We start from the raw sequence: 18,108 nt of genomic DNA, 5'->3' as shown, positions 1-18,108 counted from the left end.
CAAGATTAGCTATGATTCTGTCCCAGTTGGTGGACATGCAATTTATGTTTCTGTTAAAGAATCATTTCTGTAGCAGGATCCTGGGATTTTACCTTTTATAAGATATCAGATGCAGCAGTTTTACATATTCTTCCTCTACATATGATGGACTGTTTTACATTCAAAGCATGTAGGAAACTCATTTGAAGTCTTTTTATTTTACAGTAAAGAAGAAATGCGTTCTTCTTGTACCTTAATGACAAGACATTTAGATGCTGTTGGTCCCTTTATCATTGATCATTATATTGATTAATATAATAAAAGATTAACAAAACAGATATACTGCTCAAAAAAACTAAGGGAATGCCTAAAAAAATAATGTTACTTTAATATAATCAAACTTCTGTGTTAAACTGTCCAATTAGGAAACATTACTGACAAAAAGTTAAAAATAAAAGTAAGACTGGGAACACAGTTGATGAAGGAATTTCACAACTGGAATAGACAACAGGTAGAAATAATAGGCTAAAAGGAGTGGTTCTGAAAGTGGTGACCACAGAGAACTTCTCCGTCTGTATGTTCTGCGGCTGATGCTATGGTGACTTTTGAATGCTGACAGTGTTTTAACTTCAGTTGTACCATTAGACAGTGTCTACAGCCCACACAGCAGGCCCAAGAAGTCCAACTCATCCAGAACGGCACATCAATTCAATTCAATTCAATTTTATTTGTATAGCCCAAAATCACAACAACAGTCGTCACGAAAGATTACATCCAACCATGGGCAACCATGTAAAAAATAATGAATTTAGAATAAGAATATTTCATGCATTCATGTATAGGATGTGTTTTCGTAATGCTCCCATTTATTTTCAAGCAGTTTATATTGATTGTCAAATTCAAAAAGTTTTATTCAGATAGGTTAGTTTAGAGTTTGACCAATACTTGACCCTAAAAAATGTACAAATCTGTGTTTTCCAAATTTTCTCCGACAGAACTAAGAATTTGTTTTTCAGATCTTTGGTGGTGGCCATCTTGGCAGGCGATCACACCACAAAACGTTGACCATTCAGAAAATGGAAAATCTTTGGGAACTACAAGCCTGACAAAAACTCCAGACCTGAACATCCATCCATCCATCCATCCATCCATTGTCCATCCATCTATCCATTCATTGTCCATCCATCCATCATCCAAACGTTCTTATTCCTTTCCAGGGTCACAGAGAACCTGGAACAATCCAAGCCATTGTTAGGCCAAGGCAGAATAAGATAAGATAAGATAAGATAAGATAAGATAAGATAAAGATACTTTATTGATCCCAGCTTGGGAAATTCAGTTGTTGCAGCGTCGGCGTTAGGCTCAAGATACAAACTTACACACAATAGATGACAGAGAACCAAAACAATCAATCGGAAAGAAACATCAGTGAATTAGCACAGTCGTATTGCATGCCACTTCAGGAGAGAGAAAATAGACGGACCATAAATGACTTTATCTATTGCACATGGATGACAAGTTATAGAGTCCAATGGAGTGAGGAATGAAAGATCTCCTGAAGCGGTTTGTGTGACAGCGAAGCTGCCTTAGTCTGTTGGAGAAGGAGCTCCGCTGACCATCCAGTACAGGATGGAGAGGATGCTCAGGATTATCCATGATGGATACCAGTTTATTTAAAGTCCTCCTCTCCATCACAGATTCAAACGTGTCCATTTTGCAACCAATTACAGAGCCCGCTCTTCGGATCAGTTTGTTCAGTCTATTGCTGTCCCTAGCAGATATGCTGCCCCCCCAGCAGACCACCGAGAAGAACAAGGTGCTGGCCACAACAGACTGGTAGAATATTTCAAGCATCTTGCTGCACACGTTGAAGGACCTCAGCCTCCTCAGGAAATGGAGTCTGCTGCTGGCCTTCTTACACACAGCAGTGCTGTTGCTCTTCCAGCTCAGTCTGTTGTCGATGATTACTCCCAAGTACTTGTACTCCTCTACCTCTGCCACATCTCTGCCAAGGATGCTGAGAGGCTGGGAAGCTGGTGGTTTCTTCCTGAAATCCATCACTATCTCTCTGGTCTTTTCCACATTCAGCTGCAGGTTGTTTTCTCCAGACCATCTCACAAATTCATCCACAAGATCCCTGTACTCCTCCTCCCGCCCACCATTAATGCAGCCAACAACAGCAGAGTCATCGGAGAACTTCTGAAGATGGCAAGACTCTGAGTTGTACTGGAAGTCACTGGTGTATAAAGTGAACAGGAAGGGAGAGAGCACAGTTCCCTGTGGGGCCCCCACACTGCTTGTCACCACGTCAGACAGGACACCGCCCAGCCGGACAAACTGCGGCCTGTCTGACAAGTAGTCAATGATCCAGGAGACTAAGGCGCCGCCCACACCCATCCGCTGCAGCTTCTCACCCAGTAACCAGGGCTGGATGGTGTTGAACGCACTGGAGAAATCAAAGAATGTGACCCTCACAGTGTCCCCCCCTCCATCCAGGTGAGAGTGAGCACGTTGCAGCAGGTGAATAACAGCATCCTCCACCCCCAATCGTGGCTGGTAGGCAAACTGAAGTGGGTCGAGAGATGGTTTCACCAGAGGTCTCAGGTGGGACAACAAAATCCTTTCCAGAACTTTAGCTGCATGGGACGTGAGGGCAACAGGGCGGTAATCACTAGGTCCAGAGGGTGCAGTCTTCTTGGGGACAGGAACCAGACATGCTGTTTTTCAGGTGTCCGGCACCTTCATCTGACTGAGGCTCAGGTTAAAGAGGTGCTGGAAAACAGTGGAAAGCTGGGCGGCGCAGGACTTAAATATCCTGGGGCTGATGCCGTCTGGGCCAGGAGCCTTCCGTTGGTTAATTTTTTCCAGCTGTCTCCTCACCTGGTCGGTCGTCACAGTCATTTGGGGGGGCTGGGTTGGTGTAAGGTCGGGGGTGGTTTCAGTCTGGTCCATCCATCTATCCATTCATTGTCCATCCATCCATCATCCAAACGTTCTTATTCCTTTCCAGGGTCACAGAGAACCTGGAACAATCCAAGCCATTGTTAGGCCAAGGCAGAATACATACTGAACAATGGCAGAAAGTCAAAGATTTAACTGATTTTAAAAGAAAAATCATTGAATTTATTATATAAGGTGAGTTTACAGTGTGAAACTGTTTTCCTGGATTTCCAGCAGAACTATAAGTCAGTCGCTATGTGTAATGCAAAAACCCCACAAACATCTTTTTCTTAAAGTCATAAATTACAGTCAGTACTCTTCTGTTCTGTTTGTCACTAGCCGTACAAGTACTGGCAGGCGAATGCACCTTTGTTCCTGTGAATATGTCACACAAAATTATAATTCAGGCCAGATATTCTCGCCAATCCTTGAATATTTCAGGGGGGAACTTTCTCGATGAGTGATAAATACTCTCCTAATATTTTCTCCTCCAGAATAGGCTGTGGGTTGAGTATAACCTTTAGTCGAGGAGGATTTAGCCTCAGAGTTATTGTGTTAATTACTCCCTCAGAAACCGCTTCACGCAGTACCTGCAAATTTGAGCTTTTTAAGCAGATTCTAAAGCAGTTGCAGATTGAATTTTTATTTTTTTTTATCTGATAAACTGATCCAGAAGATCTATAAAACTTATACAGCTGTAAGTATTTTGGATTTATTTTGTTCATTGGTATTTATTGAAGGTAGATGCACCACTGGGCATGGAGGATGATTTCTAAAATTAAAAATAGCATTTAGAACTGTAAAAACTCACAGACCAGTATTTCACTTAAGTAAGAATGTATTTTAGTCAAATTTGTTTTTACAGAAAGCAACAAACATAAACTTGATTTAGATATTTCGAAAATGAACTTTTAAGCAAAATAGCTATCTGAAAGTTGTCAACGTATCCATATATTACATTTTTTACTATTAAAAAAAAAGAAATACATTTTTTTAATCAAAGATAAATATGCTTTACATATAAGTAAATAAATGATTAAATAAATAGTAACTTCAGCCCTGCAATTATAAATCTATATGTTGATAAATAAGTTGCTAAACTTGGTACAAGAAGGTAAAAAGGTAAAAAATCGTAGAGGGGTTATAACTATTTAAGGATGTAATAAAACACGAAATGCTAAATCATATTTTCTTTCATATAATAATATCTCTTTCTATTTAATCTGGAACATTAAATAATAAAATAAAAGTAACTTCCCCTTTTTTCTTTGTAAACCTCATCACTGTTCTTTTACTTAAAATTCTGAGAAATTTAGTTGCAATTTGCAAAGAAAACAAAGAGGCAGCAGTGAAATTCACTGCTCGGTGTTGTTTCTTTAGCTGCCTCACAGCTTTCATTACTGCCTTCCTCAGTTTTTTCTGTGTTCATACAGCCTGTGGACGCAAGTGGGCTTTGTGAGTCTGTCTAGTCGGAAATTCTTTAGAAGAGAGCCTAATTGTGAGCGCTGATTATATAAATTTTTGTCTTTATTGTAACTGAATTGTCTGTTGTTTCTATCTGGCGGGGACACGAATGTTTGACTGAAAAAAGTTCTGAAGGTGAATCTGTAAACAGGCTCCAGACATTCAAGGCTTTAAAGTCCATTTTATAGAAAATATGCTTGATGAGTTTGTTACCTCCCTTTATGTCTGGCTCTGCATTTCGCAGAGACGCAGCAGCATCAGATCTTCGCCTCACTTACTTAGTTGGCCTCATTAGAATAGGCTAAGCAGCAGCTTTATGTGCCGGTCGGAGATCATTACTGAGTCCGGTCTGCCTGTGACCAGGTGGAACTTTTTTAAAGCCACGATTATTTTTACACAAAAAGAGCCAAAAAAACAGTTCTAACGTAAACTTTAGATTAGAAGTTTAAAGGAGAACACACCAGTTTGATTCATTTCAACCTGACAAGATGATAATGAGCTGCAGAACTTTGGATGGAAGAAAAGAGACAAATAGGCTTTAATTTCAACCTCTTTTAGTAGTTTTTTCAACTTGGGGAGGACAAATATATGTTTTGTTTGAGTAAACTAATCATCCAGGTACACTTAATTGGTATTTAATCTATAATTTAAAAAAACTAATTTCACATTTTAAAATGAGGAGGATTTTTAAACATGTTGAACATCATGGTTGATATTTTACCTAATTATTTTGTCTGTACTATGTAGTTTTACGTTTTTGTGGTGACGGGTGCTTGGAAAATTTAAAAATGGCTCCAATAATGTTTAAAAAGAAAAAAATCATTAAGACCCAATCCAAAGTCATACATGTAGCCCTCCAAGCGGAAAGTTATGGAATGATAGTGTCTTCAGATCTGGATTTTGCGTATGGTTGATGATTTCATCAATAGTTGCAAGTGTCAGAAGTCTAGAGCTCTGTCTCTCCCTCTGGTCACCAGTGGGAACTGTCTAAAAAGTACTGAATGCACTTCATCGCCCAGCAACCCCAGCGTGCACTTCCTGGATGCCACACACCTGACTCTCATTCATTCAATCAACCACAGTCTATTTAAGCACTGTACTGAGCCTCACTCAGTGCAAAGTATTGTTTGTGCCACTCTGCCTTTGTTAATGAGCGTTATAGTTGGACATTGAACCTGCTCTTCTGTCCCCTGGCCCTGTTTGTCTGGCCCTCTGCCAAAACTCTCACCTGGATCCTGACTACCCCGTCTCTCCTCTCACAATCTCATGCCTGTTATTGACCCCCCGCATGCCTGACCCTGATTTAGCGCTGTGGCCCTTTAAAAGAACTAATAAACCTGCTTCATTTGGAACCATCCAGTCGTCTATGTCAGCGCATAGCTGCCAGCCCTTAGAAAATACATTACATCTTTTTTATAACTTCATGCAAAAACAAAAAGTATTACTTAAATTTTAAATGTTAACTTCAGACCACACCCAGAAGTAGAAATAAGTTATTCCTCCATGCCGCAGCGCAACGAGGATCGGTGGAAGGATACCCAGCCCAATGTTATTAAAGAAACCCTTTCGGACACCACTACAGCTTTAAATGCCCCTACAGTTGGAGCAATAGGGAGGCATGGCAGCATGACTTTGTAATTTTAGGTTTTGCATCTTGAGTATGTTTTACCTCATGGTTTATCCTGTATTTTAGTTTGTTTTGATCTGCATTGTAAACGCTTTGTAATTCTTTCCAAAGCTGTAGAGATGAACGTTAATTTTTGCTTTCTCTCAGTTGGGATCAGTACGATAAAATCAGTCAAATAAATTCAAGGACCATGTTGGATTTTGTAAACAGAGAAAACAAAAGTAAATGGTTCTGGTGAGCTTTGTAGAGTTCATTACTCAAACAAAAATTAAATCCAGACTCAAAGATGTTAAAGCGGTCCTCGTTACCTAAAGTGCCACGTCTGCTTCCTAAAAACCTTCTTAGGGTTTTTCCCGTTCTAACTCAACGCAGGACTTCAGCTGCTCAACAGTTTGGGGTTTCTTTTATCGTTTTGTGCTGAACGTTTTCAGCTGGTGACAGTTCTGGGACAAGACTTCCATCTGATGCTGCTCTTTGTTAAAATCAAGCCCTTGTGTCTTGATAACAGAAGATCGTACTGCAGCCGGGTTGAACGGGTTCATGCAGATTTAGACGAGAGTCGCTGTTTTTTTTGGCTGGTTGTTCAGTTTAAAGATCTGCTCTGCTAAAGTAGAGGTGAGGTGGGGGGGGGGGGGGCAATGTGGTGTTCTTGTGTGTGTTTGGGAGTTTGGAGTGCTTGTAACAACTGTTCTGTTCAGCAGATCTGAAGGGAATGCCAGTTTCCCCAGGGTGACAGGGAAAACAATAATCAATAATTTAACCATAGTGTCTGTGGAAGTTTGCACTCATATGACTCCCTACAGCCCCCACAGTGGGGTGGAGTCACACTCCTTTGTTTTCATGTGTCAGTAGGACTGTTTGTTGTTAAAAAGAAAAACACATTATTTTTTATTAGATCCTTTTTGAAATATATTTGAATCAGATGAAAATGTTTTTTTTTTCCTTTTCTCCCATCCTAATGTTTCATCTTCCCTCTGTCCCTCTTTCATTTTCTCTCTCATCGTCTTCGTCTCCATGGAAAAGCCTCATTTTCCGAGCCTCCATTACAGTTTTTTTTTTTATTGCTTCTGTTGTTTGTCTTCTTTGTCCATCCTCGTCTGCTCTGCCAGGTACTCTGCAAAAAGACAAAATCCTACCACATCTTTTTATCTGGTTTCAACTTTAAATAGCGACTCGTCGCATTTCGGGCAGACACTCGGCAGAATTGCAGGTTACTCCCCTAGGGCGGGTCAGTTAATTAACCCACCTGCTTAGCGTCCTATTTAAGTCAGGTGTACAATTGTTCATTCTCTCTTACCTTCAGCGCTCATTCCTTGACGGTCTCCGCGCCCGCGTGTCTCCTTCTCTTTCGGCGTCTTGCTGTGTTCCCCCCGTCCTTCGGATGGATGATCCCCATTTTTCTGATGTGGGTTTTCGTTTCGCCGCGTCTGCTCTCCTTTTGCGGCGATCAGCAGGCGGCTGACGGCGCACGGCGTGTTCGTTTCGCAACGGTCGCGTGCATCTGCAGGGGGTCTGCTTCCGCGGTGTCCGTGGCCCCCGATTGGGAACAGTCCGGGTCTTCTCGTCTGCCGTGGTCAGCCAAATTCCTACGGTGAGCGGCAAGCGGTTCTTTTCCCGTGTTGCTTTTTCTGAAGCTTCGCCCTTGCTTCCTGTTTACTTCGGTGACGTCACGCCCCTAAGGACCCTGGGAAATGTTTTGTTTCATGGTCCTTTATGATGCACTTCTGATTCCTATTCTGCTGCAGTTCTGCGTCGTCCGGTTGTCGTTTCAGGGGTTGTGGGGTCTTTTTTGTGGTTGTGAAGCCTGGCGGTCCTCGTTTAAACAGGTTTCTCATGCTGGCTGAATTTTTGTGGCTTTTAGCATTTTTTTTTCTGTTGCTGTTTTGTTCTTTGGGAGCTGAGTGTAAATCTTGATTATCTTTAATTCGATGCTGGCTTTATTATTATGGCGGTTCTTCTGTTTATTTTCTTCGTTGTTGTAGCTGCTGGTTAGTCAGAATGTGAATCAGTCTCTCTTGGACCGACTCTGCACTGTGGACATATTCCCTATGATTGGTCTCTCTTATGCAGCGTCTATGGCTCATTTTATTCACTCGGCGATCCTCGTTCATTTCCCCCACACGTTCTGCATCTGGTTCCGCTCCGTCTGTTTTTTCCCTGCTCTGTGTACCCCAGTGGGTCCTGCCCTGTCCTCAGGGACTTGCGTCGGCCGCATTGGTGAGTGTGTCAGTTTCATCGCGGCCTTGTGTGCTCGGCTGGGCAGTTAATTTGTTGTTCTCTCTCTGGTTTGGCTTGGAGGTTTGTGGGGGCTATGTGATGGATTCTTCCGGGGCATCGTTTTTAAAGCCGCCACTGAGGGTGGCCCCTAGGAAGTGTTCAGGTTGACGTTCTTGATCTGGACCCGTTAGCGCCTCGCTGTTCATTTTCTGGGCATCGGTGGCCTGGTTCCCCATGCGTCCTTCAGGATTGGTATATATTTTCTTCATCTGCCTATGTTGTCTCCACGATTTTCCGCTGAACGGGATATAAGGCTGAGGATGACTGTTATCGCCGATGTTCTCACTGTTCTGCCTCTATGCCTCTCAGTGGTGTCCCTTGGCATTCAGTTGGCGCTCAAAGTGTTTGTCAATTTACCTTTCAGCTGTCGTGGCAGTCTTAATAATATCAACTTTATTATCAGAAGCCCTGCAATGGATATTTATAGGCGATGGGTCCCCTTCATTTTGCGAGTTATTGATGATTTCTCGGTGGCCAAATTTCCTCTGTATCCCTGGTGTTTTGAATATGTGGATAAATTTATTTTGGGTTTCCACGTTGTCTATACTGTATGGTCCTCCACCCATCCGGATTTATTTTTCTTCTATGGATCTGGATGGTTCATTGATGATTGCCGCTCCCCATTATGTCATCTCTAGCTTTGTGCGGTGTATTGTTTATTCATTCTTTGGTTGAATATGATTTTTCAATGATTGGGCCACCTGAAATTTGCTGTGGCTTCGGTCCCACGGTAATCTGTTCATCTTGTGTTCTTGTTCTGGGTAGCTCGATCCTGGGCCACATGTTCCAGTTCTGGATTTTCATATTTTGCATTTGATCTTTCCCTCTCTATGCTTGGAGTAGTTTTGTTATGGTAATGACTGTCGTGTCTCCAGGCTCCCCCCACTTGTTCTTCTGAGGCTGCGCCTTCTGGTTTTGGGGGGAAAGATTTATGTAGAGTGGTTTGTGTTTGTCCGGCTGCCTGAATTCACAGCTCTAATGGTTTTTAAGGGATCGTGTGGTTAGATGAGATTTTATTTATTTATTTTTGCATAGTACAATTTATGAGAGAATTCAGCCATGGAGATTATATTGAGGCTGTTTCTGTGTGAAATGATAATCTTATGTGTCATCGGTTGACTGGGTAGTGTTTAATAACACCATGAGCAATTATAACCCTGACCGGAGAAATTATCACTTACACTCTCTCAAGCTTAGTTCAAATTTAGATCTTGTGTCCATTAGTCTTCTATCTGCCCTGTTTAAGCAGATGACACTCGGCTAGAGGCATCTCCTTTAGAGGCTTGTTATTCTCTGCCTCTAAATGCTAAGGTTCAGTCTAGCTAAAATACTTAAACCTACGATCCCTCGTGGATCGGAAGTTCTTCTTTTTCGCAGTATCTAGACGCCCTTGGCTAATTAAAACTTCAATAGTCTGTGCTTTGTTGTCCACCTATTTGAGGACCACTGATGTCATAACCGGCCGAGCTGCGATCCATTGCTACGTGGGATGATGACCTTCCTCATCTACAAATATTCTTGGTCTTTGGTTACCCTTCCATCGCCTGCTCCTCGATGACCTTCTGAAGGCATTGCATCCTGAGCCTACGAACCCCTACTTCCCTGTCTGCTCTCCGTTTCCGGCGAATGATGTCACCCCTGCAGTCCTTGATCTGGTGTTGCAAAGACGTCTGCTTGCCCTGCGGTCTTCCGTCAGACCTTTACACCCTGCACTCCCTGAGAATAGGCGCCGCTACAACTGCTGCTCTTCATGTGCCATCATCTCCGCTAAAAGCAATGGGAAGGTGGTCCTCTTCCGCCTTTCAGAGATGTGTTAGATTAAATTCTGATGAAATATTAGCGGTTTAAAGAGAAAAAATAAGTCTGGTTTGAATGATGAATATGTTAAGTCAGGTGGAAGCCGCGAATGAGAAGCATTAACTGCATTGGTGTTAAAATTGAATCAGGTTGTGTAATATTGTTGGCTCCCCTTCATTCTTCCCTCTCTCTTCAGGTAGTATGTTCCCCTGGTGAAAGGGAGCGGCCCAACGGTCAATGGGGCCGGGTAAACACATAGCAGATACACTAGATAGTATGTTCCCTTCGTAGAGTGGTTCTCGAAGGGAGCGGCCAAACGGTCAATGGAACCGGGTAAACACATAGCAGTCATACTGGAAAATGAAATGAAATGAAGTGAAAATGGAATGCCGCCGAAAACACACCTCATCTTATTTACACACTGATTATACATTCACATTTTCTTCTTCTGGATGATCTTGGTGTTGGGGGTTGTTACCCGAAAGTGTATGGAAAAAAAATAATTGTCTCAAGGAATTGAATGGAGCCTTATGCCAAAACGAAGTTGTGAATCAAATTGTGAATGACAACCTAAAGATGTTGTGAAAACCTAAAGATGTCGTGAAATAAATATTCTTCTGCAAGAGTTGTCAGACTGAAATAGCGACTCGTCACATTTCGGGTGGACGCTCGGCAGAATTGCAGGTTACTCCCCTAGGGCGGGTCAGTTAATTAACCCACCTGCTTAGCGTCCTATTTAAGTCAGGTGTACAATTGTTCATTCTCTCTTACCTTCAGCGCTCATTCCTTGCCCCTCCCTCCTCCCCGGCTTCCACCTGTGGGCTCCGTTACGGGGGTTGTTACCCGAAAGTGTATGGAAAAAATAATTGTCTCAAGGAATTGAACGGAGCCTTATGCCAAAACGAAGTTGTGAATCAAATTGTGAATGTCAACCTAAAGATGTTGTGAAAACCTAAAGATGTCGTGAAATAAATATTCTTCTGCAAGAGTTGTCTGACTGAAATAAATTTTCATGCTGGATATGAGTAACTTTAAAATTTTAGTAAGATGTTTCAAGACAGTAAGTCTTGAATATTTTTAACTTTTCAAAGTATTTAAGCTTTTTTTTTTACTTTGCATAGCAACCTGCAATCAGTTTTGGTTTTATACAAACTTATTTTTAAGCTTTTTGTAAGTTTCATAGTGTTTTTGCAAGTTTTTCTTCCTTACTTTATAGAATATTTTTTAGTTGTTTTTGTTTTTTTCTCACTTTAAATAGTGGTTGTTGTTTTTTTTATTATAACGCTTTTTAAATTATTTTTACTTTTCGTGATCAGTGCGCGGTCTTGTTTAAAAAAAATAAAGACTTGCTTTAAAAAAGAATACGGGAAAGTTTTATTTGACAAAATGGACAAAGTGATCTTAATGTCTAATTTTAGTCTGGCTCTGAAAGGATTATGGTCTAGAATTCAATATAGTTGAACTGTTTAATAGAATACATTTGGAGGGAGAAAGTACATCATCGTACCTTGTGATTTTGAGCCAAACACAGTTATTTCAGACATAATATTTCCGATTACCAGAGTTATTTACCTAACAATGATTGTTTATATTTTCAAGACTTAATTTAGTCCTAAAGGGGAAGACGTCACAACTTGTTTTAATAAATCTTACCTGGACAAATTCATCTAGTTTCATTGGCAGATTTCTTTTTCACATATAACAAAAGAGACAAACATCTTGTATCCTTTTTTTTTTTTTACAGGATTTAAAGGTGATTTTTTTTTTTTCTTTAGTGCAGAAAAACAAACTGCTTTTCTTGCAGGAACAGTAATGAAGTGGCGGTGCTCAGACAGGAGGAAGGTGTGAACACATGAGGAGGTGCTTCAAAGAAACTGCTGGAGTCGCCAAAGAGGAGCAGATGAAATGCAGATGCAAACAATATTTATACTTGAGAAAACACAAAGGAAATCTGCTGTCAAGTCTACCTCTGCATGTGCAATTGTTTATTTCAACTCTTGTCATTCCATAGTTGTTCCATCACATCATATCAGGAAAAGTTACTTTCCTTTAAATACATGCATTGTGAAAGGGGAAACACATCAAACCACCGTCCTCCTATAGTTTCTCACCGCCAGCTGGATGTAAAGAAAGAATATGACAAAGATAGAGATCCTCAAAGGACCTTAGTCTCTCATTCAATGCAGTACAGACTGCACCTGCGCGGCAGGAGAAGTGGCTTTGTGAATTCATGATGAGCTCAGCCAAGGAGGTTCAATCACATCTGTGAGAGGAGAAGGCAGGGGGGGTAATGGCAAAAGGCTAGACTGTCTCATTCCACACAGGTTCCCCTCCCAAATACCTATTACTCCTGCTCAGTATATCTGTTTTTTTTCAATGCCCCCATCCTTGTCTCTAATTTTCCCATCATTCTCCATTTTGGACTTCCCTCTCCGAATTTCTCAGTTTGCCTTTCCGGCTTCTCATTATCTTTCTTGCCGGAATCCCGGGAGGGACACTTTGGCTAAACAAAGAATTAGCGGATCAGAGGCCAATCCTCTGTGAGGGGTAAACTCAGGAGACTTGAAGAGACAATGCCTGAGGAGGACGGCAGCGGTGGCTGCGCAGGCGCAGTCAAACGCTTCTTAAAGGGATTATTGCCGATATAAGTCATTGACGGTTTCTAATTGAAATGAGTGAAAGTGACAGAGCGATGGCAGCGTATGAAGGTGCTCCTGCTGAAAACTGGGGGCTCCTCTCAGTCAAGTCATGAATCTCAAGTATTGTAATTGAAAAACAAATGACGGTGAAGAATAGGCGGTTGTCAGGTTTTATCAACAAATCTACAATCTGCTGCAATAGCCACAAACGAGAACACTTGAAAAAAAGTCAAAGGGGTTTTCGTGCCTCATAGGAGCCAGAACCAACATTGGACTAAGTGGATTTAATCACCCTTAAAAAATGAGGGGTTCTTTCTGAGTGATTGATCAGCTTTATTACAGCAATTTACTCCACTTTGGGAAGCATTATACCTAAGAAAGACAAAACATATCAGACTGTTTATTGGTGATTCTGAAACAGTTTTTACCACTCTCAGTGTAAACCTTTAAACTGCACACAGACTGGTAATCTGATGCGTGAACTGATGCCACTCATGTTGGAAGAGGTTTGGAGAGGTCAAGGGGGTGTAGATCTCACACAGCTCAGTGTTTCTTCAAAACGGGAAAATAACTTTACAAGTCTTTCTTAAAAGTAAATAATTATGTAGGTGAAAGTTTTAATTTATGATTTAGAATATTTTGATTTGAAACTAGTTCTGTTTTAGTTTAACAGACGAAGCTTAAAGCGGATGCTCACTAAGCTGAATTGACGTTTCCGGACTCGCTGTTTACGCCTGTGACCACATGACGTATTTTGGACGGTTTGCTAACACTGGAAATGTTGTATTCAAGACAAACAAGAGTCATGTTTAAAACAGACAAGTCATTTAAGCTGTGCATAAATGTGCAGAACTTTGTATTTATGTAAATGTTTCTTATCGACAGTCATCTTACCCCATTAAAGACTGAAAAGACTGGAAATTGATTTGTTGGTGTTTTTAACATGTTCTTGTCGGGAGGGTTTCATGATTGAGGGCATAAATGACCTCAAAATTGCATTTTTTAATGTTTCTTCACTTAAATCCTTGTGAATTAGGAGCAGACAAAAAAATGCAGTTTGAAAAAGATTGTATTTGTGACGTCTAAAAAACACGCTGGGTGGGCCACAAGCTTCCTTCTCCAAGCTCTCATTAACGGGGAGGGGAAGGGCGCGCGAGGTCTCTCTGTGCCAACGACCCCCCCACACACACAAATCTGAAGAAAGGATGACGTAGAAAAAAGGTTTAAGATTTTGGCAGAAATCAGGATTTAAAGAACATTTTGAAAATAGATCAAAGGATGATCAGATTGGGACTTTGATATAGAAATAAATTATCATAACATACATTTTGGGTGCTTGGCACAATAAATGGTGGCAAATTGGAAAAAAATAATGTAAAATGTAAATCAACAGTAAAGGCCATGATAGCGATTTCTGTTGTGTCTTCTGATCTATGGCATGAATACATGTTAAACTAATTTCTGTTAAATACACAAAAATAAAGAAACTCAATAAAAATGTTCATCTTTTTTAAAAGCATAACTGCAAAAGAGAGTCTAGTTTTATACCATTATAATTATTTTAAAATTCATTATTTGTTTTTCTAAACATGTTTTAAAGAATGTTGTAAAAGCGAGTACGTTTCCAGTTTGGATGGCAGCTTTTTTTTCTGCAGTTGTACCTTAAAGCTTTGTTTTTATCATTATTTTTTACATTCTGTGTGTTTTCCTTCAAAGCTGCCTCATTTCTAAACAGAATACAGCATCAGTGGCTTTTTAGAAACTTTTTCCTACGTATCTGAAAACTTTCAGTTGCCTCTTTTCTACCTTCCTTTAAGGACGGCAGAGACGTCTGGAAGCGCGATGGCTCAGTCAAGGCTTAAGATGCGTTAAAAAGTTCAAATCTGCCGAGTCAAGGTAAAAACAAAACCGTTGCCTTGTCAGTCTTGTTTTTATCCTTCCTGCAGCTGGCAGATACACGACCCTGGAAGGTGTAGAGAATGAGAGAAGCAGGGGACGCGGCGTCCATCCAAAGAAATGCAAAGCTTTCTGTCTTTCGGTCATGGCTGGAGCGGCTATGGAGCCTGAAGATAAGATGGGAGCCAGGATTTGTGCTGAACACTTGAAAAGGGAGGGATTTAGACTGGAGAGGCAAAAGTAAGGGGGAGGAGTCAGAAGACGGAAAGGGATGGAGTCAAAATAACCGGAAGATGGGAAGGTGTGACCACACTGTTAAGCAATAGTTATCTTAAAGACTAGGAGGAGATAAAGCCGAGAAGAGGAATGGATTTAGGAAGAGAACAAAAGCATGAGCAGAGAAAAGAGTAAGATGCTGAATTCACACAAGTTTGCATTGATGTTTCTCTTATTTTCTAACAATTAACAGAAGGTTTTGCATCATTTTTATTAGTTTGTGCATCAAAAATAGAAACTGATAAATAAATGTTTGTTGCAATGATTTACACGGTCCTAAAAGCTCCTTTTTGGAACTGTATTTAAAGGAATCCCACATAAAATAATAGACATTCTAAAGCAGGTCTCTTGTCTATATAGGCTGATTGTATACAAAGGAAAATAGGGGAGTTGAAAGAAAGGCTACAGTGCTGACTCATCCTCTCTGAAGAGACACAGATTTTCAGCGAAGATTAGAAAAAAAAGATCCGTCTGTGAAAACTTCCAGAGAGATTCTCCGGGTAAGAAAGTTGACTTTAAAATATGCTCATTAGAAGAGGACAAAAAAGAATTAATCTGAGTTTCTTTCCCTGAAAAATACAAAACGAAAGTTTGCTGCTGTCAGGATAAAGAAAATATGATTGTTGCCTGAAACTATAAGAAATGGATGCTTTTTTTTTCATATTATGGAAGAAAGAAGCTCCATGCTGTATATGTGACCATGCAGATAATTGCTTTAGCTCTTCATAACGTTTTACAAAACTCAATTATCATCCATAGTCTCTAGACCAGTGTTTTTCAACCAGTGTGCCGCGGCACACTAGTGTGCCGTGGGAGATGGTCAAGTGTGCCGTGGGAAATCACCCTCATTAACTGATATAAAAACATTTCCCATCTCCGGGATTTCAGCTCTCTGTTCATCAAAACAGGCCCTGATAAAACACTGAGTAGTTAGGAATATAAAAGATCGTAAAATACTTTTTCTTTGCGTTTATTTTATTTTATTAAAGACATTTTGATAAGAATGATGGTACCGCGATTCAGCTGCAGCTCCGGCTGTATTTTAGAAAAGTCCCGGCCCTTTAACTGTCTCCACCAATCATTCTTAGGGAACTTAATCACATGTCATCAGTCTGACCAATCAGAAGTGGTTAAAGTCTTCACTTCCTTGTCCCGATTTAGCTCGTAAAATCGCTCAGCTCTAACAAAAATACCAGCTAAATCTCGTCTTTATCGGTGCAGCTTTCCACAGAATCCGGTATCAGACCGTGGAACAAGTGAACAAAACAATGAAGCTCAGAGACGCGATCTCCGCCGGCCGTTTTTTGCACTACATCTCCCATGATGCATTGGGTTGTGAGAGTGAAAGCGCACAAGGAGATCTGTTGTTAAACGTCTTGAAACCAACGAACACACAAACTGTTTTTAAATCTTCTAACTTAACTTTTATTGCAACTTTTAGAAAAAAAACAGCCGCAGTTTCCAGCTTTTTCTGCAACAATTCTCTCAAAAATGCATGTGCAATTGTGGAGGGGCTGTAGATCAATACATACTGAGTTTCTCCGTTTTTTTTTTTACATTTTTGGATCCTGGTGTGCCGCGGGATTTTTTTTAAGGTTAAAGTGTGCCGTGGCTCAGAAAAGGTTGAAAAACACTGCTCTAGACTATGGAAGACTTTGGTCTTCCCCAGGGCCTCCGCCCAGTGGGACATGCCCGGAACACCTCCCCCAGGAGGCGTCCAGGAAGCATCCGGAGCAAATGCCAGATACACCTCAACTGGATGTGGAAGCTCTCTCCAGGTGACCGAGCTTACCACCCTATCTCTGAAGGCCTCGTCACACATTCACACACTGGTGGCGGCTCCACTGCCGATCACTGGCGCCAACCTCCCACCAGAGGCAAGGTGGAGTATCTTGCCCAAGGACAGTTCAACTCATGGGCGTGCAATGTTACGATCATGGGTCGACCGCCCTACCGCTGTACCACAGCCGCCCCTCAGATTTACTGCTGGCTATGCGAACCAAGCTCCTGCTCTGGCCATACAGAGACCGGATAGTAAGCCCTTTGAGGAGGTCAACAGAAAAGCAACATCACCAAAAAACAATTAAAGTCAAAGTACCATTAGCTGTCACACATTTGTTCTCCACATTTGACCCCTCCCAGGGAAAATGGTTAGCAGCAGACACAAGGTTTACCCCCAATCCAACCAAGCTGCCAGGCACTGGGCCCCATTTTCAGTCTTTGGTATGACCGTGGATTTGAACCTGTTGTCATTGTCTCAGGGCGGAGACTTCACCCCACGGAAACCAGGCCAAACATAACTCTATGTTTAGCAAAAAACGAAAGTTTGACATTGAAGTCACGGATCCGTTTTTGCAATCAATCTCTAGTGGTCATTTGGGGAACTACAAAATTCCTGCTTGTATTTGAATCTGGGATGAAGGTAAACACATTTTTAACCAAAAAATAACCAATTAGGTAATGTTCATAGAAGATTAAAACACTTATTTTATTTTTTTCTTTGATTAAAAAATATGTTAAAAAAATTAAAAAAAAAGGAAAATGTGTAAACATTTTTTGACAATCTGGAGTTAGTTTTTCTTTTCAGAAGTACTTTTTTCCAGTGCGGTTTTGCAAATTTAATGATTTTCTGCATCACCTGTAAAAAAAGGCAGCATCTTCAATCAAAAGTCTGATTTATTTTCTAAAATAGATGTGACTCATTTTTTTTTTTTATTTTTAACCTTTTTTAGAAATTCAAAAAAAGCAACATGCATCGCTCAACTTTAATTAAAGAAAAACACTGATGGACTAAAAACAAAGTACATCACACACTAAACAGCTGAAAATCACGTCTATAAGGGTATCTTCTTTTAATTTTTAACTTTTGTATTTTTTCCAATTAAGTTTTGACTAATCATCCATAGTTTGATGTTTCTATTTATAGATATATTATTCTTTTGTCTCCTTTACTATTGTTTGCTTTGATTTCTTGGAATGATCCAAATCCAAGTTTACTCCACGCAGGCCTGTGATCTGTTGACCAACACAGATATATCTATACTAGACCCTGAATCTGAATCAGATGTACACCCCCCCCATTCAACCAATCACTGTGGCACGTTCTGTAATTGGAAAAAAAACTGCTGAAATGATCCTACTGTGTGATAAACATGACATCCAGAGGAACACTCATCATTTCAAGAATCCTAATATATTCTGAATGGAAAACTT

This window comes from Oryzias latipes, chromosome 9 (assembly GCF_002234675.1).
Source record: "Oryzias latipes chromosome 9, ASM223467v1".
Lineage (NCBI taxonomy): Eukaryota > Metazoa > Chordata > Actinopteri > Beloniformes > Adrianichthyidae > Oryzias > Oryzias latipes.
The sequence above is the reverse complement of the archived record's forward strand: the minus strand, read 5'-3'. Positions refer to the sequence as shown.